The sequence below is a fragment of the Lytechinus variegatus genome, chromosome 3 (assembly GCF_018143015.1).
Source record: "Lytechinus variegatus isolate NC3 chromosome 3, Lvar_3.0, whole genome shotgun sequence".
Taxonomy (NCBI): domain Eukaryota; kingdom Metazoa; phylum Echinodermata; class Echinoidea; order Temnopleuroida; family Toxopneustidae; genus Lytechinus; species Lytechinus variegatus.
This window is the reverse complement of record NC_054742.1, coordinates 61151394-61175525: the sequence shown is the minus strand read 5'-3', so window position 1 is coordinate 61175525 and position 24132 is coordinate 61151394. Positions and strand designations below refer to the sequence as shown.

At 36.8% G+C, this 24132-nt stretch overlaps 1 pseudogene; it reads left to right on the top strand.

Moving 5' to 3' along the window:
- The first annotated feature begins 6029 nt into the window (after nt 1-6029).
- On the top strand, nt 6030-22900 carry LOC121411564 (annotated as a pseudogene).
- The last annotated feature ends 1232 nt before the right edge of the window (nt 22901-24132 follow it).

The following is a 24132-nucleotide window of genomic DNA, read 5'->3' as shown; positions in this document are numbered from 1 at the left end:
GTTTCAAACCGCCTCGATCACAAGAATCCCCGTTAAATTACGAGAACTTTTTAAGGCTAAAAAATACCCGTTAATTATTCCTGCATTCACACCGCCCCGAAACACATCCTTCGGGATAAGTTCCCGAAGTTACGAGCATGCGCAGTGTGTTTGATAAGCAGGCAAGGCGGGAGATTCAAAATCTCTAGCCCAGCAGCCACCCACGCCGCCGCGCCCAACGACACGCTGGGATAAAAGTTCCCGTAATTTGCTTTCACATCGCCAAAATACCTGCGACCTTGGAAAAATCCCCACAAAAGTTCTCGTAATTTCGCCAAGTACCTACTATTTAGCGGGTATTTTCTTTCGGGGAGATTACGCGTAGTTTGCTTTCACATTACCAAAATACCTGGTATTTTCTGATCGGGGTAAATTTCCCGATCAGAGAATACCTGGAACTGGCGAACTTCGAGGCGGTCTGAAACCACCTATCGTGTCATCAATAGACTTACCCTTCTTTTATAAATCAGGAGTCTTATTCTTCAAGAAAATGGTAGTACCAGTTTTCACCCTCTGACTATATGTATGGTGAACAGGTTCAAGATCAATATCTTTACAGTGACTCAAATACTCTGTGTCTTCATCTTGAAATGTAGTATTTTCTTTCCTCTCGCATTTCAAAATGGTGATGAAAGGATGATTTCTTTTGACAATATCAGATATTGAGCAGTGGGGTTTCGGTAGGGGGACAGGTCTCAGCTTGAGACTACATTTGTGGATTTGTCTCCAGCGATGATTTCCGGCTATCGTCTGAAATTGGAGGAAATGTGGGATAATTGATATGGAGAGTGGAAACACAAAGACTAAGAGTGGGTCACATGCACGTTGTTAACATTGTCACACCTCTTTTGCTTTGATTGTAATCATTGGCGGAAATCATCAGGAAATTGTTATGAATACATCTTCTTAATTGAGGTAATTTGGAGTTCATTGTGCAGGGTAGCTTTCACTTTTGGGCTCTCAGACAGGGACCCCTCAAACCCCAGTCATCATGATGTGTTGTACTTTCACTTTAATACATTCCCCATTTTCCATATTTCCCATGGTATTTAGGTTTATACTTAATTAAAGAAATCATTTATTCTCTTAATCATTTTTTTTTGGGGGGTGTAGTCATTCTGAGACCTGTACTCCATATTTCTTTAATGCGGCAGGAATTTTCCCATTATTTATTTGATCCATTTGTTCAAATATTCAAATCTCATGATAAGTCAGCCATGCATGGTCTAAGACCTTGAATTATTTGTGTAGTGTTTGACAGTTCATAACTGGAAAATGTATGTAGATTTAAAAAGAAAAGAAAGACAAGGAATTTGTGGGTATTTTCTAGATCTTTTGTTAACCTGAAAATTGAGCAAATTACATTCAATCAAATCAAGAAGCTCTGGTGAAAAGAAGTACAAAAGTGAAAGGATTGTATGGAATTCATCGGAAGTAATTTCTGAGAATAGAAGTGGTCTAAAATATAAACCATGTGGAGGAAGAGATGGGGGAGGGTTGAGATGAAAGAGAAAGGTCAGACAGAGATCACAAAGATTGTTTTTAATGTCAACTATGAAATGTTCAAAAGTCAAAGTCACAATATCATTTCACCTTGCTGGTGCTACTATATTCTTGGAGCGCTGTGGCCCAGTGGATTAGTCTTCGGACTTTGAAACAGAGGGTCACGGGTTGAATCCCAGCTATGGCGTGATTTCCTTCGGCAAGAAATTTATCCACATTGTGCCGCACTCGACCCAGGTGAGGTGATTTATTCCTTGAATGCTTTTATAGCACCTATTAATATGGCGGCTCGGCTACAGCCGGGGTAATAATATGATACCAAGTATCAAAGCGCAGTTGAGTGTATGCACATATTCACAAATGGCTCTTTGAGTTTGACAGTGGAAGAAAAAGTAGATAGATCTTACAAATTCAATAAGCACATGGATTTAAATTTCTATTGAGTAAGTATTTTCAACATATTTTCATAAATCATAATCATATTGGGCTTTATAATATTTATTGTATTTATTATTTTTGTTTCATTTTTAATGTAGCAATGGCATTGTGAAGGGTTTGGAATTTTGGCAACAGTGTACTGCAAAACAAAATACTTTGTAGTCCAAACTTCATGTTTGCATGCTGGCATTGTATCCCGACTGATGGGAAAAAAGTGGGGAATGGCAAACAAATCAAAATACTTGTAAACATGCAGGAGACCTTTCTTTGCCAAATAGGGAAGAAATGGATATTATTCATGGGAAAATACCAAGATCAGTCTAACTTTGGTCTGCTCAGATTTGACAGGATGGATAAAGGTCAAGAGTGCATGTACCTGGACTTGAAAATGAAAATAATGAAGGGGGGAGGGGCTACATAATTATGGAAAGTGCCTACTTGTACATGCTTAAATCCATTGAAAGTGAAAATAAAGCATGCATCTGCTCTTATTGTGGTTTATTAAGGATACTTGGGATATTCTGTACCCCCCCGCCTTTAGCGATGGGGACAGGTCCGATCTGTTGTAAACTACAAAACTACATGACTTCAGAATTTCCACGTGAGTTCTGAATGACTATTTTATGCATAAGTTTTTAGAAGCACTTGCCCAGTCGGCCAAGTAAATTTATAAATAGTTCAAATATAATTGCCCAAAAATCTTTTTCACTTGCCCGAAAAAATCATTGAAAAAAAAAGTTTCACCTCTTCAAAAGAAGTATTGCGGTTTTATAAACTATTGACCTTTTCCTCTCTTTTGACCTGATCTACAAGTACATGTACCTTGTTATTGCCATCGACCCTAATTTTGGTCATTCTACTGTGAGAATTTTGCTTGCCCAATTTGGGCAAGTAGTTTTGGTCTTTACTTCAAAACACTTGCCCGACTCTAACTTTTACTTGCCCCGGGCAATCGGGCAAGTGCTTATGTAGCACCCTGCATATATCATCTCTGCTTCAGGCCAGTGATTGTGGAAGTGTTAACAGGGTATTCGTGTTCAATCAGTGTGCCCAAATCCTTCAAACTTTTCCCTTGGCCTCTTCGCCTCTTGCAACCCCTGAAACGCACAAAAAGAAATGGAATTCGATTTACGTGAATCCTCAAATGTGCCCGCAATTATGTGAGCGAGCGTCTACAAATTGGCTGCCAGACAGTAACATACAGTGACACATTGTATGCCTGTTCTCCTTATCTCGTTTAGTCGTGAAATCTATTTAGTGTTGAAGAAGATATGTACTTAAGATTGATCACTTTGGTTCAAAAGTACATTTACTTCTGAGGTCCTGTGACTCATCTTCCTCTGCGGAGCAGTCTTAAGAATCCATTTTGTTCGCTCCCGCGTTCTAATACCGTTATCTCTCTTTGTCTGCATCTCTTGGAGGTGGGGGGGGGAGCAGGTAGAGGTAGATAATGTGAATATGTCACTTGGAGTGAGATTGAGAGTGAAATAGGTCTGACCATAGGAAAGGGCATTTAATCTCGTAATTATGAAAAGAACCTACTATTTTATAGAAGGTATTTTCTTTCGGGGAGTTCGGATATTTTGTTTTCATATTGGAATATCAAATAACCTGGTATATAATCACAATCAGAGAATACCTGAAGTCGCGACCTTCAAAGCAGTCTGAATAATGGGGGAAAGAACTCAGAATTTGCTTGGCTTAGGGTCGATACAAGAAATTCACTCAAGAAAATTGTTAAATTGAGATCCTTGCTTGGTACTGTTGTTTCCATAGCTCTACTTGGTTCATTATTAAAGGTTTGAAATTTAGTATCATGTGAAATATAAATGATAAGGGGTCTGTCTAGGTGAAGAAATTGTCTGTGTCACCGAATTTCTTACATACATATGTTTTTCTATAATTTAGTGGTCTTACCGGTCTCTGCCAAAAATCATCTGTGGTCACCGGTAAAAAATGGTTACTCAGCCCTATCCCATATTACAGATGCTTGAATTCTTCACTTGATAACTTTGGAAAATGAGATTTCACAAATATTAGTATCATTCCTTCTACATACCTGCTCTCTTTATGTTACCAACTCTTTCTTTTTCCTTTCAGTTCCACCCCCCCCCCCCCATAATTCATGTAATCCTCTAGATTCGTTCACTAGTTTGTTGTTGTTACATGGAACTATAATCGTCCCATTGAATTGCCCTTTTGTCAGGCAGAGTAGTTCGTTAACTTTTAGACCCTTAAATCTCCCAAAACTTTTCAATCTACTTATGTTATGATACCAGCTGTACCACAGCTACGTGTACAGTAAAGCATTCTTAAAGGTCAAGTCCACCCCAGAAAAATGTTGATTTGAATAAATAGAGAAAAATCAAACGAGCATAACACTGAAAATTTCGTCAAAATCGAAATGTAAAATAAGAAAGTTATGGCATTTTAAAGTTTCGCTTATTTTTCACAAAACAGTGATATGCACAACTCAGTGACATGCAAATGAGTCAGTCGATGATGTCCATCACTCACTATTTCTTTTGTTTTTTACAGACTTGACCATAGGGACCGACTTGACTGAACCATGTAATGCTAATTCCATGTGTATAGGGAGGAATTAATCACTGTTTCACATTGACAATGAGGAGAAAATTAGAATATTTCATGTAATAAAATACAAAAGAAATAGTGGATGACGTCATCAGTCTCATCAATTGCATACCGACCAGGATGTGCATATAACTTTTGTGAAATTGAGCAAAACTTTAATATGCCATAACTTTCGTATTTTACATCTGATTTTGATGAAATTTTTGGTCTTATGCTTGTTGAATTTTTCTCTTTTTATTCAAATGAACTCTTTGTTGGGGTGGACTTGGTCCTTTAAGCTTGCAGCCCTTCATGTAGATGATTGTAATAGTACACACTTGTGTGTATATTCTTCGTTGATCATTCAGAACCATTGTCCTTTGCTTTCTATCAGAGCTCAGTACCTGTAGATTTTAGTCTGCAGGGCAGGCCTTTGGTTTTCACAGAGTACATAAGCACAGTCTGAAATAGGAGACTAGATTTGCTCGTGTACTGTGGCTGCTTATACACACACATTCAGTAACTGTTGGAGTCTAGTTTCCACCCTTGGCACATTTGTTAAGTAGGCCTGTGCCTGCAGACTAGGTATATTTAATATTCACGCTGTTTTTATGAAAGGAATTGCACATTCAAGTTACTTAAAGGACAAGACCACCCCAGAAAAATATTGATTTGAATAAATAGAGAAAATTCAAACAAGCATTATGCTGAAAATTTCATCAAAATCAGATGTAAAATAAGGAAGTTGTGACATTTTAAAGGTTTGCTTATTTTTCACAAAACAGTTGAGATGCAAAATTCAGAGACATGCAAATGAGACAGTTGATGATGTCCCTCACTCATTATTTCTTTTGTTTTTATTGTTTGAATTAAACAATATTTCATTTTTACAGATTGATTGAATAAGTTACAACTTGATTGAACCATGTAGAATTAAACAATGCTAATTGCACATGTTCAGGGAGGTATTACCATTTGTTTCACACGTCAACAGAGTGAAAATTGGAGTATTTCATATAATAAAATACAAGAGAAATAGTGAGTGAGTGATGTCATCAGTCTCCCCATTTACATACCAACAAGAATGTGAATATAACTGCTTTGTGAAATTAAGCAAAACTTTAAAATGTCATTATTTTCTTATTTTACATCCGATTTTGATGAAATTTTCAGTGATATGCTTGTATTTTTCTTTTTTTATTCGAATCAACTTTTTGTTGGGATGGACTTGTCCTTTAATGGAAAAAAACCTTCAAAATTCATAAGAAATGAAATTTATGCTACAACAACTTAGAACCAACTTCATATCTGAGCAGATTAAGGTCTGATGGCAGATCACCTTTTTCATGGTGAAAATAAAAGCACATCAGTGACTGGGAGTTAGACTACTACAAGTTCAGTTTTGAAGAAAAGAAGTTGAGAGATGTTATTGTGAGGAGGGTACACATGAATGGGTCTGAAGTGAAGTAATAAGTGGGAACCACGGTTTACACTCAATAAAAATGGAAGCTCATTTCTAGTGCTTTTGCTAGTATTCAGCAGCTGATGGACTGGGCTGATGGATGACACTCGTTACTGAGCACTGCGAAATCTGGGATATTGTCTGTCATCTAAACCAGACATATTGAATTTGTTTATGAAATATACATGTTCTTGTCTGGATGTAGATCTAGTCTAGGGCTACACTGTACAATACGTTCTTGACTGGGGTAAGTATTGCTCACAATTGAATGAGTATTTGACAAAGAGTTAACTTCTCATTATTCTTCTGTTATTTGTTTGTTTCTTTTCCTTTCTTTGTATTTTCATTTTTACATCTTTCTCTTCCCCTCTTTTGTATTTATTGTTGTTCTTCTGGACAAAGCCTCAAATATTTCATTTTCATAATAAAAAATATAGGCCTAGGTCATCCCTTTTGTGTTAAGCGATTCTGGACTGCTGAATATATCCCTTTTTCCTCCTGATTTTTGCAATTTTGATACCTTTTTACTGTTTTTTTTTATTGGACATTTATAGCCGAGTCAAATCCCATTCGAGTGAGAGAACTCAGATTTGATTTGGGCTAGTTGTCGTTCTTGAGCCATTCTCCTAGATATACATCACCAAGCACTTTTCATTACTTCACATTTCATCATCAGATGCAAAATTTTCTCAAAATTCACTAAAATAACTATTCTACCATAAATACACCATAAAGAATTGTGATGCAGGTGTACAATATCTGCATCTTTCCGTTTAATTTAATCGGCTTTGGAACAATGCTGCAAAGTTCTTAGCATATGAATGATTTTCTGATGCATGAATTTTTCTGCATACTTTTAGTTTACAAGATCGGTCGGGAATGCAGTTGATTACTCACTATACATTTACATGTTTGTGTGCCATCATCGGGAACAGTGCAGTCTTGTTCAAGAAACACTTATCATCCGTAAGGTGCTTAGATATTGCAAACCCTTTGGATTAGTGGTATTCTATAACATTGTATAGAATACCCATAAATGGACTCCTATGTTAACAAGTTTCAAGGCTTGTCCATTCGCTCCATTGTTCATCACCATGGATTGAATTGAGTCACCGCACTTTCACTTTCTTGAGCTCCTTTTTCCACTTCTAAGTTCTAGGAAGATATGTTTGGGATGGAGGAATGGGTTTCTTGAAAGTCAGAAGTATGTTTTTTTTTAGATAATCCCCAAAAGTGACATTTTTGCATATGTAGTATGCATTTAAAAGTCATTTTCTGCACCTGTCTGTATATTTTCCAGTAGGCTATCTTGTTTTTGTGCTGAATTTCTTGTTTTCGTATTCGCCATGGTCACAAGAGATTATGAGGTGTACTTTCAATGGCTCAGTTTCTGTTGCTGTTGGTGTTCTCTTGTTTATCATGCTACATCATGTAGGCTGTATGGCTTCAGATCGGTGACTTGTAGTTGGAATACTTATAAATAATGAATTACATAATAAATGAATTAATCCAAGTAATTTATCTGCGACAAGAGCAAAAATAGACAAAATCTGGGGAAGGTTATTTTTCACCTTCAGCTATGTTTCTAGTTTTTTATTTCCTTGTTAATTTTCGGTAATTAATTTATATTAGTCTGAAAATTGAGCGCTTAGAAACATCTGTATTAAGCACCTAATGAATGTTGTAATTATTGATACTAATACACTGGTAAGTGGTTGAAATTAAAAGCTTATATTGCTGCGTTTAGTAGTTTATGAGCTTTTGATTGTAATGGTATGTCAATTTCTCTGTTGGGTTTAGTCTTCAATGTCCAAGCCTTCATGTATGTATATAAATGTGATACTACAGGTGTATGCAATATTAAAAGTTCATATCATTTTGTCACTGTTTTCATGAACTATAATCCTGTTACCAATAGGGATGAGTGGACAAATTTGATTAAAATCATTTTTTTTTTGTTTTTTTTTTAGAAGAGTAGGCCTAAATGGATTAATTTTATTTTTTTATACTTGATAATGTAATGATAGCTAAGAAACAATTGCTAAGAAATTGAGTAAAAGTTGTTAATATTACTGAGATCTGGGGGGGGGGTGCTTGAGTGCTTGGGGTGATTTTGCCTCCGAGATGCTTAACAGAGCCCTGGAAATTGGAAAAGACCTCTAGAAAATCCTGATTCACTGCAGTATAAAAGCTTACTAGATTTTGGCAAAAGTTTCTGAAAAGTATCCCCCCCCACCAAAAGTATAAAAAAAATTGGCAAGACTAAGAAAAAAGTCTACGTGTAATTCAAATAAAGAAAACAAATTGTTTCCAGGGGAGCGTTTCATCAATATTTTCATCCGACAAGTTGTCAGATCTGACATCTTTCCTTGATTTTGATTGGCTGAGAGGCATTGTTACTATGGTAACTGTCGGATAAAATGGGACTTGTCGGATAAAACGTCCAACAAGTCCTTACATGAAACGCCCCCCAGATTTTTCATTGATTTTGGCATCTTGGGACTCTGAGAAAATGGTGATAAATTGAAATATAATGGAATTCATCATTATTCAAAACAAACTGACCATTTGGAATCGAGGACTGTAGAAATCTGTAGACCGACATTTACAGTTTGATTCATGGACAGATCCCAATAAATTCATGCAATTGTTCTATTCAATTGAGTTTATTTAAATTCTGGTAATTATGGCTTTCATAGACAGTTTCAATTTCAGGGCAGCTCTGCTGGTACAATTGCGTGTAGTCTGTGATTGTACAGACTCAACTTTGACACTTATTAAAATATAACAATTTTCTTTTCTAGACTTTTTGATGGGTCATTTTCTGTTATAATGGGCCTACATGTATATACAGTAGGCACAATGATTGAAATATGTGATCATGATAGTTTCAAACCTATAATATTACCACTAATGACTATTTTTCATGTAAATTTTTCGCCATTTGTTTTTGTTTTTTTGTCTAAAATAAGTATTTTGGGCATTCAAGTATTTTCCTTTTTGTTACAATAAGTATAAACCAACCCTAATTATTTCTTTTTAAATAGTACAATCACAAACTTATGTCGTAATGGCTAGTGCAAAGCAAAAAATGCCTCTTATGATGGTTTTTTAAAAATGCTCATAAAGTCAACCTTTTTTTCTCTCCAAAGTCATTTATGTTTCATATTTGAAACATAGTTTTATAAAAACAGCTTATATACCTTGCTCAGTGGAAAGTCACACAGGGCTTGCCTAATTTGCCCATATAATGCCTGAAAGAGCCCTGGAGACTGGAAACTTCGTTTTCCATTTAGTTCAATGTAAAATGTAATACAGATCATTAAATTTTACGGTTGAGCTGAAAAGAAGACCTCTTGAAAGATTTTTACTAATTTTGTGACTGACCTTGTCATTAGTTTGCCATTTACATGTAGGTCCATGGATTGGATGACCGAAAATTTAAAGAAGATCCATGTCATAAGTATAATTTTAATAGGCCTATGGGGGTAGAAGCAATTATGAAATAAGAATTCAACAAAATAATGTACTTTAATAAAAAGATGTGAATTTTACCAATGAAAAAAAGTTGTCTAGTTGTCTATTAAGGAAGATTTTGAAAATCTTTGTTTCTATCATGGAATATATATTTTATTATTTTAATATTTGTACATGTATTTTTTTTCGATTTTTATACGGTAATAAAACAAACCAGCTTGGTGTTGTTTGATAGTACTCAGGATCGATGATTTGAGATGTGGAGTAATGCCTATGGCTCTAAACTTCAGTATATTCTTGTTGATAGGAGTGACATATTTGTCACACAAGCACTGACCCTTGTATGGTCGTCCCATTGAGCTTGATGTTGGTATCTGTAGTCTTGTTGAGGTGTCTAAAATGTATTTTAGACCTTATATTGAAGCTGAATTATATATATTACTCTCACAAAGTCTGTATGAGGTTACTCTTGTCAGTCATGTGACAATGATCATAAATTTAATTCTGTTTATGATATAAAATATATATGTAGGCCTACATGAAGAAGGCAACCAACATCAAATAGAAAATGCCATCAACATGCTCAACATTTTGCTCTTCAAAGAAAATCTTGGTCAATAGTATTTATGATCTAATGAGTGAGTCTGTCATCTGTTTGTGTGGAAAATAAATGAAATATTTCAAAGTGCCATGACTGTCTTGTTTTATATCAGATTTTGAAGAAATATTCAGCATTATGTATGTTCAACTTTTTCAATTTTTCATTCAAATCAATTTTTGGTTGGGATGGATATTTTTTTAGTCAAGTAACAAAGCTGTTCAATGGAAAAGGTCAATAGCAACCAAACTACTCATAGATTATGACCAATCTTGATTGACCAATTTTGACCAATCTTGATGGCTTGATTTTCAGCATTTTTGTCGGTCAGCCACATATTCACAACAGATTTGGTTATATTGAAAACAACTTTGTAAAGGCCTTTGGGCCTATAGAAACATGTTTTGACTGAGGGACAGGGTATAGAAATGTGTTTTTAAAAGATAAAAGTTTATAATAAATGTAGGCTACTATGTACTTGGGTACTATGTAGGCCTACATGTTACAGTACATTTATAAAAATGATTGAGAGATCAAATATCAAATGCTGAAATCACAAGATGATTAAAAAAGCCTTGAAATATCAAGTTAAACTCTGGGTGAGCTTCATGACAGTCCTGTGTTAGGTCCATGATTATAGCAATGATATGATTTACATGGATTTGAAGTATCGACCTGAGAGCCTGAGACTATTCTTTTGTAATCCTAGTCTTTGAGTTGAAAGGACTCGTCATTACTAGGCAACAAGGGGTCAAAGTTCATGGCAAGCCTCACCATGTTGCTTTATGGGCGGTTTATCACTATGAAGATGATATAATAGAATGTCTTTTCATAAATATGGAAGGATGACTCATCTGCCTTCCTGGTGATATTTTTATTGATCTTGAATAAAAAATGTCAAATTGTATTTATTTTCATAAAACCCTCTAGGAGCCTGCTGAAATTGCTGAAAAATATGTAAAAGGAAAACATTTGTAAACCGTAGAGGCCTCAATTCAAGGCACCTGAAGTGAAAACGGTTGAAAGATGAGTGTGATGTGAGGGGTGGGGGCGCTTCATTCTTTGTTTATTATTGCTATGCACAAAGCATGAGCATGATCAGAAAAAAACAAATGGTAGTTTTCTGCTGAGGTTCGATTAAAGGTGTTGAAAAACACCCCAAATCAGAAAAAAATGATATGTTTCCCGAAATTAAAGCAAAATGCTAATTAAGTTAATATCTTGTGATATTTGATTTCCGAGTTTGACTTGTTCAAGTTCGGGATTTTTTTTCCTGAGAGTCAACATGCCTCTGTAATCTAGCAGATTCATAGTAGATGCTGATGACTCAAGATTCCAGCGATACTGTTAAATAAATATTTGCCTTTTGTCTTGGTGCCAGTGCAATGTACATTGTACAATACCTTACCATTTAATTGCATATTATCTGTAGGCTCATTCTCTTTATTCAATTTTCTAGAGAATTTAGGATATAACCGATGGATTGTATCATATTCTTTTGCTGACCTTTGCTTTGCATTTTCACGGTTTTGCTATTTTAGTTATTGGAGCTGAATATTTTTTCGCGGTATGGTAAGTTGTTGTGGATACTCCACACATGATCACCATGAGCCCTGTGTGTGTATTGGAAGGACGTGTTATTATTGGATTAGTTGTAGACCTGTCTACATTGTAAACTTGACGGATACATGTATAGGTCTATATTATAGGACTAATATTAACTGTATACTTTTTGGCTGGGTTAGTTTGCCTGAGGAGTGGTGTAGTGTGATTTAATCCAAAGTTTTGGGCATGAAATGTCCTATTCTTCCAGTACTTATCTCATGTTATGCAGTTCCTATCTGACTACAGTACTACCATAGAGTGTCACAAGAAAGTCAAGTTGAGTTGTGATTGAGCACATACCATCTGCAATATTGCAGTTTGTCTTGATTGATGATTTAAGAAAAGAAGCCATGATCATAATGCAAAATTACAGTAAAAAGCTGACTAATAATTGCAAAAGAAAAAGAAAATCGATTCAACATGTACAACTAGCCAACTTCTTTGTGAAGTGAAAGTGGAGGATACATTGGCAACATATTGTTTGGCCTGATTTGACACAATGGTACAGATCACTTCTATGGGGTTTTTTTATAATGAACTGCGGAAAAGACTTTCAAATTGTCTCTTCTGCTTTGTTTCATGCTTTTGATTTGAATCACATTTAATTTTAAGACCTAAAAACTAATCAAATGCAATAGTGATTCTGCAGAAACATCTTTCAAAACTTTTTTTTCTCCAAATAATTAGACTAGGGTAAAAATTGTTTCATCCATCCTAAATCACTGACACAAAATGCCTCATAACAATACACTCCATGCTAGTTTCATAAAATTAATTGTTCTTCTAATGTTCAATGAGGACAACAACATTCAAAGGAATTTGAAAATGTTATCTTCATGAATGGAGTTGTCTATAAAAACAAGGTTTTTAAAAAATTTGATTTTTTTTTTTCTTTATTTTCTCTTTATAATTGGGTTGTTTTCTTTGTGGGGTTCTGTCTCTTGTCTTTCAGTCAGAGGGTCGTGGGTTCAAATCCCAGCTATGGCTTGTTTTCCGTCACCCCCACGTTCGATAATTGTCTCATGTGAGGTGAATGGTACCCAGCATTGATACCTTGTATGCACTGAGCGAAACAGCTAGCTCGAGCTAGACACTGTTTTCACCATAGTGGAAACTAGTTTACATGTAATGAGAACAGTCGAAGCGATCTTCCAAACCAGTTTGGAGAATCACCTCGCAATGTAGTTTTCAAGATTGCTTTGCCTCGTTAAACTGGTTTTAGCGTGAGGACACAACCGTTCTTTGGGAAGCGATCTTCGCACATTTTGAGCATGCTATTTCACACACTGTGTGTAGAATGTCTACGCTGCGGTTTCAAGTTTCGCACGAAACGTGTCACCCCATTGTGAGCGTTCCCGTAGCAACAAGAGTGCTTTACATGAAGTAATTTTGAAAATCATTTTCGTGTGATCAAATGGAAGGCTAGCAAAGCGATCTTTCCAAACTGGTTTCTAGTAAACTAGTTTTAGAAAGTAAAATGAGAACTAAGAATGGTGTCCTAGACTAGTCAGGGTAATAAGTGCACCTCCGAATAGATTATTTGTAGATAGATGGTTCTAACCAAAACCCTTTGATTATTTATTTGTATTATTATTATATTCCTCTTTTATAGGTAAAGATGATTATATCATGATAGAGATTGAAGGGAGAGGCTGGTAAAGCTGAGGGAAACATGGCTGGCTTACAACTCTCTCTGCTCTGGGGATGCTTAATCATCTGTTCTCTCACCCACGTGTAAGTATAATAATCTGCTTTTATTTAGCGTTTGAGAATGTATGTACACAGGGGCAATGCTTGACAATTAAGTCTGGGTTCCAACAGGTCCTCAAAAATCTGGGAATTTTGCTCTTTTTTTTCATTTCAGGCCTGAAAAGTACTTGAATTCCAAAAGAATCCTGGAAAGTCCCCCATTTTCAAAATGTACTCTCCAAAAAAGTATCTTGAGTTATGATATGTTTTAATTAAAAATGGCATTGAATTTATAATTTTTTTTATTGCACTGATTTTGAATTATGTTGAATCCTTCAACATAATTTTCAATTATAGTTTACAATTTTTAATTGTCCTACATTCCTACGGAGCATTTCATGAAACATGTAATCATTTTCACTGACAACTGTTATAAGCTTCTGAAATCAAAACAAAAACAGTCTGTGAAAATTAGATGCTTGATGAAAGACTCCTCAAGTCATCAGATTTTTGATCAAAGTGGAATGAGTTTCAGACTCCACAGTTTTTACAATCTGTACATGAGATTGATTTGGCACCAAAATTTTAAAATATTCTAGGAGTGAATGTTGTCAACAGATGATTTGGTTGTAGTGTAATTTACAAAGACAGAGCTGAAATTTTGTGTTTTGGGGACATCCGACAGTTGGATGTTTCTTCTAATGCTGTGACACTACCACTGTGTTACTTTGACAGAAAAATTCAGCACTAGAAAATCGCTTGATTGTGTTGACATCTTAAAGGTAATATCATACAAAAATCTGGCATTATTGATTTTGCTGTTGCAATTCAAATAGCCTATGGGCTTTTGTTATTTTTACTTTCTTTGTAAACATAACAGTAATTGTACTGGATTGTTTTAAAAAGGCTCTTTATTTTTGCTCTCTCTCTCTCTTCTCCAGTGTAAGTGGGGCAGCTATGACATGCCATAGTATCGTGGGAGCTGGGCTGAGATGCAGATGGCCAGATGAAGGTACCTCATTATTTTAATTTGTGTGAATGATCTTCAATATGACTCTTATATAAATTCATTTATATATTTTTTAATGTATAGACCTTTTTGTCTGCAATCTCAATTTACATTGATCAGCTTTGTAATTTCCCCTTGATCACGATGGCAATGGAGGAGATCTAAGTGGTTTTTTACATAGTTACTTTGACCAAAAACAAGTCCAATCTCGACCCCTCCTAGGATCTCTGATTATCTATTCGATATTATAAAACGGGTTCAAGGATGTAGCCAATGGTGAGTGCGTATTCAAGTCACGTGTTCATGCTTTAATTATGCGCAACCTTCCAGTCGTGCATTTATCGTGCAGCACTGTCCATTTTTTGTGCAGCACTGTGCAATTTTTGTGCAGCATAAACTGATACGCGTTCAGTAAAAGAGGCTGGCTAGGATTTTGATGCGCTTACTTAGGCGCGCATAGTAGATACGCCTGTGATGTCATAATTGACAGTCTTGTGATGTCTTCGTCTGTGCGATCGTACACAAGTTGGAGGGATTTGAACAAGATTTCAATGAAAAATTCATTTTGCCGACCCGTTTTATAAAACAATGCACATTTTAAGATTCGTGATGTTAGTGACGATGCGAGCAACTCTCGGGCATTCACAATATATGCAAAAGCACTCGGCGCAAGCGCCTCTTGCTTTCGCATAATTGTAAATACCCTCGAGTGTGCTGCATCGTCATAACACACTCATAAATGTGCATTAATTGTATAATATATAAAGTGAAGGTGAAATTTCCTTTTGCTATTGATTAAAAAGAAACACCCTCATGATCTATTTCTCTGTTTTTGAAAATTATCAATTATTACTGCTCCGGTTAATTTGTTCTGCTGCTATCTCTTTGTTTATGTGTAGGTTTGGAATGTGCCTGCATTCCCAATGCCGAATGTCTTACAGGGACCAATGTCTGCCAGTGTTTGCCAGGTTATACTGGTCCTAGCTGTGAGCGATCCTGCCCCTATGATGATAATGGCCAATGCCTGACCCAGTGTGTGGCCAGCCCTTACTGTGATGCACTCAACTCCTGCAGACAGGAAGAAGGGGCATGTTTGTGCAGGGAAGGGTATTCTGGGAAGGATTGCAATCTCTGCGATCACACCATCTTGCCAAACTGTTCCCAGTGTCCTTACCAGAAGTGCGAGAATGGAGGGAAATGTGACTTGGTGATCCGGAGATGCGCATGCAAAGATGGTTATCAAGGAGATTCTTGCTCACTCTGTTACCCATCGCTCCACCCCAATGGATGCGGGGAACACTGCGACCTGACCTGCGTCAACGCTTACTGCAATACCCATACAGGGGATTGTTCGTGTCCTCATGGCTTTGACGTGGAAGAAGACTGTAGTTTCTGTGATCCGTACAGAGTGGCCGACCATTGCCAGCGTTTCTGCCACACCATCTGTCGTGCGGGTGGTTTGTGCAATGTTGCCGAAAAAAGGTGCATGTGTAAAGATGGTTACGTTGGCGATGACTGTCGTTTGTGTGATCCACGCGTGCATCCAGAAAAGTGCGTTGAGCACTGCCCATCCGAATGCCAGAATAACGGATACTGCGATGTTGTGACAGGATACTGCTTGTGCCAACCGGGATACGAAGTGACGTACAACTGCGGGTTGTGCCGGCCGTCGTTGCACAGCGGGGCTTGCGTGAACCATTGTGATCCTCAATGCAGGAACGGTGGTGACTGTCTCTCCAGTCAGGGTCTTTGTATGTGCCCTGTCGGATACATCCATCATGACTGTAGCGTTTGCATGCCAGGTCTTCAAGCAAGAAACTGCACGGATCACTGCCCACTCTGTGATAACAATGCAACGTGCGATACCATAACGGGGCAATGCATCTGTGAAGCAGGATGGCATGGAGTGTCCTGCTCCGATCCGTGCCCGGAGGATACCTACGGCCTCAACTGCCAACTCCGATGTGACTGTGGGATCCACCTTTGCGACCCAATATCTGGGGCATGCATCATTCAAACCACAACTCCTCAACCCACCACAACAACTATACCCCCTACAACTACTACTGTTGTTACTACCACAACTGCTGCAGTGACAACAGTTGCACCTACAACTTCAACTAAAGAGGCAACAACTCTTGGAGTTACTACAACAGTAATTACAACTACTAATTCTACAACTGGGCCTCTTAATGTGGTCGAACTTTCTTCAACTAAGAAGCAAGACACTGTAACGATCAGCGCTGGCGCTGGACTTGTACCTACACAGCAAAGCCCAGGTGAATTTTTTAAGTGATTAGATAATATCCAGACCTTTCCTTCAATGTTTGCTTGTTAGGAGAATAGTGTAGCATGAAGAATGTTCATGATTCATGCTTCTTTATTATTATTTTTTCAGAAAAATAATGACTTGGAATATACTGGTATATATATTTTTGAATTGTAAATATTAGTCTCCTCCTTGATGCAGTGATGCTTGAAATTGTTATATTAGACTGAAAGCAAGCCCATATAAACAATTAATAATTTTTTCATATTTTCCTGCTTTGGTGATGTTCAAAGAAGAAACAAATAATGATAATCACATAATGTTATTATACATTTTACATGATTTTCAAGAGCAGTTTCCAAAGTGAAAAAGGATAGTATGAACTTTGGGTAAATACACATTTTGAACTAGATGCATTGCGTATTATCTGATTTGGCTTTATACTACAGAAGAAATTGCTAGTTTGGCTCCGGACTAATACTGGAGAAGAGGCAGCCCAAATTCTCTTCAACGTATGTCATCGCCATAGTCATCAGTGCCATCATCCTCATCATCCTCCTCTCCTTACTCATCTTCTACCTGATATACGATCGCAGAAAGAGAAAGTGAGTCTACAATATTTTCTTTTGGGGGCTCTCTCTCTTTTTTTTATCAGTGTGTCATGATTGGGAGTTATTGTTTGATTTGATTTTGATTTTTTTTTCATTACTTTTGAGCATGGTAGCTCAATTGGTAGAGCGAGGGTTTCGGATTTCAGTGACGAGGGTTCGATTCCCACTTGGTGCACTGTGGTAAGACATTTATTCACATTACCAGGGCGGCCCTCTGAGAGGATGTTAAGCCTTTTGTATCTTGCCTACAAGCTTTATTGCTTTCTTAGCTCATGTAGAAAATCAACTCTACCGTGGATGTGGGTAATTCTCATTTGCAAAGTAGATAGCTTAATACCCGATAAGAAATATGATAATTTGAAAAGTCTTGGTGAAGTGTACTTCTGTGTGTCTTCCACAATGTTTGTGAATGTGCATGTCAGAGATGGAGATGGGAGAGAGCTGGAGATAAAGGGGGAGACACACAGAGATAGATAGAGAGAGGCAAGGTAGCAAGTGAAGGGAGGGGAGAGACTGAGAGAGAGAGTTCAGTAAACATCAACCCCTGAGTTCATGGTTTTTCAGCTGCGGGTCAAAGACACATGGGGATATATCAAGACCAGCTGGGAGTAAGACCAGACCAGACAGACACAAAAAGAGAATTTATGGTTTCCTGTTTCCAGTCAGCAGCTATTTTATTTTTCCGAATTAAGATTCATTTGTGAATGGAATGGGGGGGGTCCTGCGAGGTGCATGAGTTGACTCTTATCTCCTACTGCAGATTCATGATGCATACACTATGCAAAAACCAAGGTTATGTCTGTGTCTCCAGACTAGCTCAAGACCTGCCGGAAGATTTTTTAAAAAGGAACAAGTGCAAGTGTTGCCCAAAGTCAAAAGTGTCCTCATAAGTTGCAAAAAAGTCCTTTGAATTGTCATTATGTTTAGTAGAAATTTAAGATAGATAACCAGGACAAATAGCCCTCCATCCCCCCCCCCCAAAAAAAGACATTTTTAATCTAAATTCTTTCTCTAAAAGATGATATGGTTATCACCAGGAGTGAATTCTTAATCCTCCTCAAATGCTGTTACTTCATCATAACATATCAAATCAAATCATTGGTTATCAACTTGTTACTGATATTTCAATCTTTTCCAACTATAAAATGCAAAGCACATCGGGTGATTGTTTTATTGTATTCTAGATTATGTAGGCCTGTGTAAATAAAGTTTACTCAAAATATATAAAATTTGCTTTTACTTGTTTCATTGTAATTTTGCAAGTTTTTTATCCAAGATTATTTGTTAATCCTTATTCCTCCATGTATCTTTGCTGTCATAAAGAGTAGAAGATTGATTTTTTTGTAGTAATTTCCATTTTAATTTTTGTTGTTGATTAATTTCATTTAAAATATCGTAGTGCAGAAGTAAAATGTCCAGGGAGAATATTTACATTTTCTAATGTACTTTGTGCATGTAGGTTTATGTGTATATCATATATAGAACTGGTTTAATTATTATTTTGTCTTGATACACTTGGTTCTTTTACTTTTGTTATGTATTTCAACATTACGTTAGTTTTTGTTTCTTTGATATTTTCTGTTACATATGCTCAGGGCCATTTATATACATGTGAATGAATGAATGAAAATGATGAATTGATAAATAGATAAATAACTAAATAAATAAGCAAATGATTAAAGATATGTTAACATTACTATCAATACAAACCTACAAGAATACAAGTTTCTTGATTGATTCTCAAACTATCAATTCAAAGTTTGTGAATGAATGACATCCGATGCCACAGAAACTTCAGAGCTGTCACCTGCCATCCTGGCATCTAATCCCCGAGATGAGAGGAAACAAATCTAAGGATATTGAATTTTCTCAGTGACAGAGATGTATATGTCAAGATATGAACACCATGATTGCTTCAGGCAGTTTATGCTCAGTTTCCAGAAAACTTATGCTTATTTTACACTGATGACACTATTAACATGTACAAAGGGGTAACCAAACTTTGGACCTCGAAAGCTGAGATTTAGTTTTGAAATCAGATCATTGTTGTCCCTGTTGTTTTGAGTGCTTGATGGGATTGTGAGTTTTGATACTGTAGTGTTGTGGATATTCTGTGATTTGATTTCATTTATTGACAGTTCTATACTGATCAGGACCCTTGGCCGTGTGGCATGTATGAAGTTTTCAGTAACAAATATTGAACTTCTTTTACAAAATTGCTCTTGGCCATTCAAAGTAATGCCCCAGTATCAATAATTTTGTCAGCGATACCAGTTTGTGAAAAGGCTCACATTATTCCAAGTACTACATAATTTCACTCAGCCAATCAAATACCTGGATTTCAGTAGCTTGTAACTTTTTTGTTTGTTGCTTTTTTAAATATTTTAATTGCCTTTAACTGCTTAATCTGTGTTTGATTACAAAAAATATAAAGTCAAAACAGTCAATTCATCAAGTCCAGCATGTATTTATTTATTTTTTTCAAAATAATTTAAGTGGATGAAAACGAGCTCCTTGGAAGGAAATGAATAATACACCGAGACAGGATGAGAGGTGAATGGCCGTTGAATATGCATTCTATATTGAGTTCCCCAAGGAAATTATCAGGAATTTCAGGAAGATAAAAATGGATCATTGCGCTGTCATACTTCCTCTTTTTTGTCTTTTGAGGATGTCAATCTTTATAGGGTGGAAGAGAAGTCTTTATTGGAGTCTGGTGTGTGTATATTCATCATTGGTATGACATTTTTGATACAGTCCTTCACCTCAGACCCCATCAGCCTCCTGCTTGCAAAAAAAAGTCACACCATCATTACAGAATACCTGAGTGAAACTGAATAGAGTCAAAATGGAAAGCATAAGGTTGAAATGTTTGTTAAATATGATGTAAAATTATGTCAAATATTAGATTTTCATTTTAAAAAGGCTAACATTTTCACTCACTTTATCACTTGTTTAAAAACTATTGTCAATGAGAAATTGACATAGGCGGCAACCTCATTTCTAACACTTTGATAATTGTTAATCCTCTTTCCTGGGATGACTTCAAACTATCACTTTTTTTACCAAAGTATTCTCTTTTTGTTTCTATTTGTATAGCAGTCAGGTAAAATAAAGAAAACCAAAAAGAAATACAACAAAAGACTGGAATTTCATGTATACTGTATTTATGTTGATTAATATTATATATATCAGTCATATTTAATTTTGACATGGTATCTTAACATATTTTTTGGGCATGATTTCCCCCTCTTGTTTGTATTTCTTTTGTATTTTGTATCATTTCAGACGCCAACTGCCTGAGGCTATGCCGGAGGAGATACCTTTGAACAATGTGGTGACTAATAATCTAGAAAATGGAAGATCAAGTAAGTATAAATGGAGGAGGGGGTTGAAAGGGTTAGGATGGGTAGATAAAGAGGAAAGATAATGGATATTAAGAAAGGAGGAGGGGTTGAGAAAAGGGACCATGGAGAGGAGATATCTTTGAATAATATGGTGACTAATCTAGGAAAAAAGATCAAGTAAGGGTGAATTGAGGGGTGGGGCAGGGAGAGGAGATGAAGGGAATTAAAAAAGGAAGAGGGGTTGAGGAAGGGAGCAGGGAGAAAAGATATCTTTGAAAATTGTTGTGACTTATAATCAAGGAAATGGAAGACAATGGGGAGGGTAGTTTGAAGGGTGGGGTGGGGCAGTGCAAGGAAGGGGGTGGGGCAGTGCAAGGAAGGGAGTGGCGTAAGTTTAAATTGCCAATTAGTCCAATGCTATCTGGGCCAATGCCCATAGTGTCTTGCATCACTTGGTTTATTAACATTTTGTTTATCAATTACTTGTCTACTTACCATGTCTTCCACTAGTTACTGAGCCAATAATTGTTTTTTGCCAAGCACCATTTTGTTCAACAACTATGTGGTCTGCATCTATGTGTTCAAAATGCCACTTGGTCTATTGCATGTAACTACCTCGCCCATTATTGTTTGGTCCAAAAACCCTTTTACTAATTCTGGTTCGTCTTTTACCCTCATGGTCTAATGAACTCTGTCAAAATGGTTATTGGCCTAAAAGTTTATTGGATGAAACTCTGTGCAGAAGATAGGCTCAATTTACCAGATAGATATTTGGCAAACTGGTATTGACCAGATGGCACTGGACCAAACAGCAATAAACCAACAACATAAGGGGGAGGAGAAGGTGCATTGAGAACAGGAAATACAAAAAGCCTCCTGGCCTTTTAGTACATGTATATACAGCTGTTTCTTAAATATAATTGAATATATGTGGGGAATGCATTAGAAATCCTTCAAAATAACTGCATGTATTGCATCATTTTCATTTTAGGTAACATCTACATTGATGGGATGCTACCAATCCTGAGCGGTGAGCAAACTGTAGATGGCACCCTACCTGATCCAGCTTGCTGCAATCGTAGGTCACTCACTCAGGAGCAGGTTCAGAGGCTCAGTCGAATATCTGGAGACATGGCCTTCTTTGCCAAGTCGTGAGTATCCACCTCGGTACCCACGAGAACAACCCAAAAAGGGAGAAGTTTGGTTTGGATGACGGGGAGGTGAAGCCGAATAATAATGATCAGGGTGCCCCTTGTAAGGCCAGTGGCGGTGAGCCAGAGGATGATGATCTGAAAGCCAAATGTCATAAAGGGGATGATGCAACTGCTCTAGGTGTCCAAGATGAACTTATGGGGGCATGTGGTGGGGTAGAACCATCTCCTGCTGCAACATCCACCCCGATGAAACCGATGGATCGTAACAGCCGCATATACGAGGAAGTAATCCTGACCCATGACCCGACGGAGAATCGTAACCCACGTATGAGTGGGGAGTACTACTTACTAGAACCAACCCCAGCTTGGCAAGGCGGCAGCAGTACCTCAAGTGAGAATGATTCTGCAAAAGCTCTCCCAGATGATAGGTCAAGTCAAAGCTCTAACCCAAGACGAAGCGCTGATAGCGGAATCGAGCAGGCTGCTGCTTCTCTTGCATCCCCACACTATGAACAGCTAGAAAGACCTTTGGACTTTGCGCAACCCCGCTCGCCAACCCTCTCAAGGACTGAGAAGAGCGATGACGAGCGTGACTCAGGAGTATATGCACACTTGTCGAGGGCACCAAACGCAAAGGGTTATAATAGACTTGAGTTTAGCCCTCGCAGGAAGAGGAAACCCGATGTAGAGTTCTTCAGTGAGAATCATTATGGACGACTCAAAGCTGATGCAAATGATGATGATAGCTTGAGCGATTGATGATAGTGATTGTACGGAACTTGTTGTAGGTTTGAGAACCACTGGCAGCTATAATGTCATGCTGAGCATTGTCTTCTCCTGATCATTAGCTGTTACCATGAACAAAGTGGCTGTATGAAACAATTTGTCATTGTGGAGAAAGGACATTGATCTTCATTTTGTGAAGAATTAACTAATGTGCGACCATTTTCAAACAGTGGTTCTCGTGAACGGTACTGAAGCATTACAATATTGCTTAATTCCATTCTTAATAATAGATAATGATATGTAGAGCATTTATACATGCTCAATACAATGTTTCTAAGCACTACATACTATTACCCCGGCTTTAGCACGACTACTCTTATCAGGCGCTCAAGCATTCAAGGAATTTTTTCCTATCATGTACTCATTTACTACACCTGGATGGAGAGTGGCAAATGTGCCAAAGGATGCTAGTTCTGCGTTGGGATTCGAACCCTGGACCTTGTGGTTCAAAGTCTGGAGACTCATCCATTGAGCCACAACATCTTATTTCATTCATAAAATGAGACCTTCCTGCGCACTGTTGCTTCCCTTACACTTATGATAGACATTGTTATCTAGTTTACTCTGTGGGTTTGAACGAATAAAGTGGACTAAAAAATAATATAATAATAGTACATTTCTTAAATACGCATAACACCTACAGGTCTCTATGCGCGAGTGACTAAATCAAACATTCTGAAAAAGGTGGTTTTTAAATGAACTTTGAATTTCTCAAGCTTGGTAATATTTCTTAATGTCGACGGAAGAGAATTCCATTGTGCTGGAATCAAATACGTCATCTGAAGCCAAGGTTGAAAACGTAATCCTCCTTTATGCAAGTGAGGGCGATGTTCAATTTTTTGGTCCACTCTTTTCATGCCAAATTCTTGTAAATTGTATACCATGTTTGACATAGACCTAAGCTAAGGTCCTGTTTCATGAACAGTAATCTTTGGTTCAAATTGGTTAAGGTATGGCAAGCCAGAGGGTTTTAATCAATTAAAAAAAAATTATAATAAAATATGGACTTAGTTATTGTTCTTTTCTTTGGGGAAAAAACTTGCTGACTAGTCCAATCAATCAAGCAGAATTTTCTTTTTATCTTGTGAAAACGTTATGCTAGTAAATACGTATTCTAGATGATAAATGTATACATATATATTGCCAGCTTTCCATAGTTATAATTGTTTTTAGCTGATTGCATTTTTTACCCTTTCTTGCAACCCAAATTTGAGCAATGATCAAAATCAAACTTATGTGAAGAGATTGATTTTTAACCATTTATTCTTCTCAAAAGAGACATTGTGTCCTGTGTTGATAATTAAATATTTCATAAAGAAAATTGCTTAGTAAATAATTGAAAGTATTACTAATATTTTTCATTTTGATATGGTGCTTAAAAATGTCAGACATTACTCAATAGATTTTTATTTTATTTTCTTCTGAAAAACCTTGTGTGAAATCTTTGCAATCTTGCACTTACGGTATATTATATCTTACTTTTACAAAGACGATATTCATTTTGGAATGCAAATCCCATGATCTGCCGTCTGCTGCCATTTCATGTTGCTTCTTGTTACAAAAATATTCAA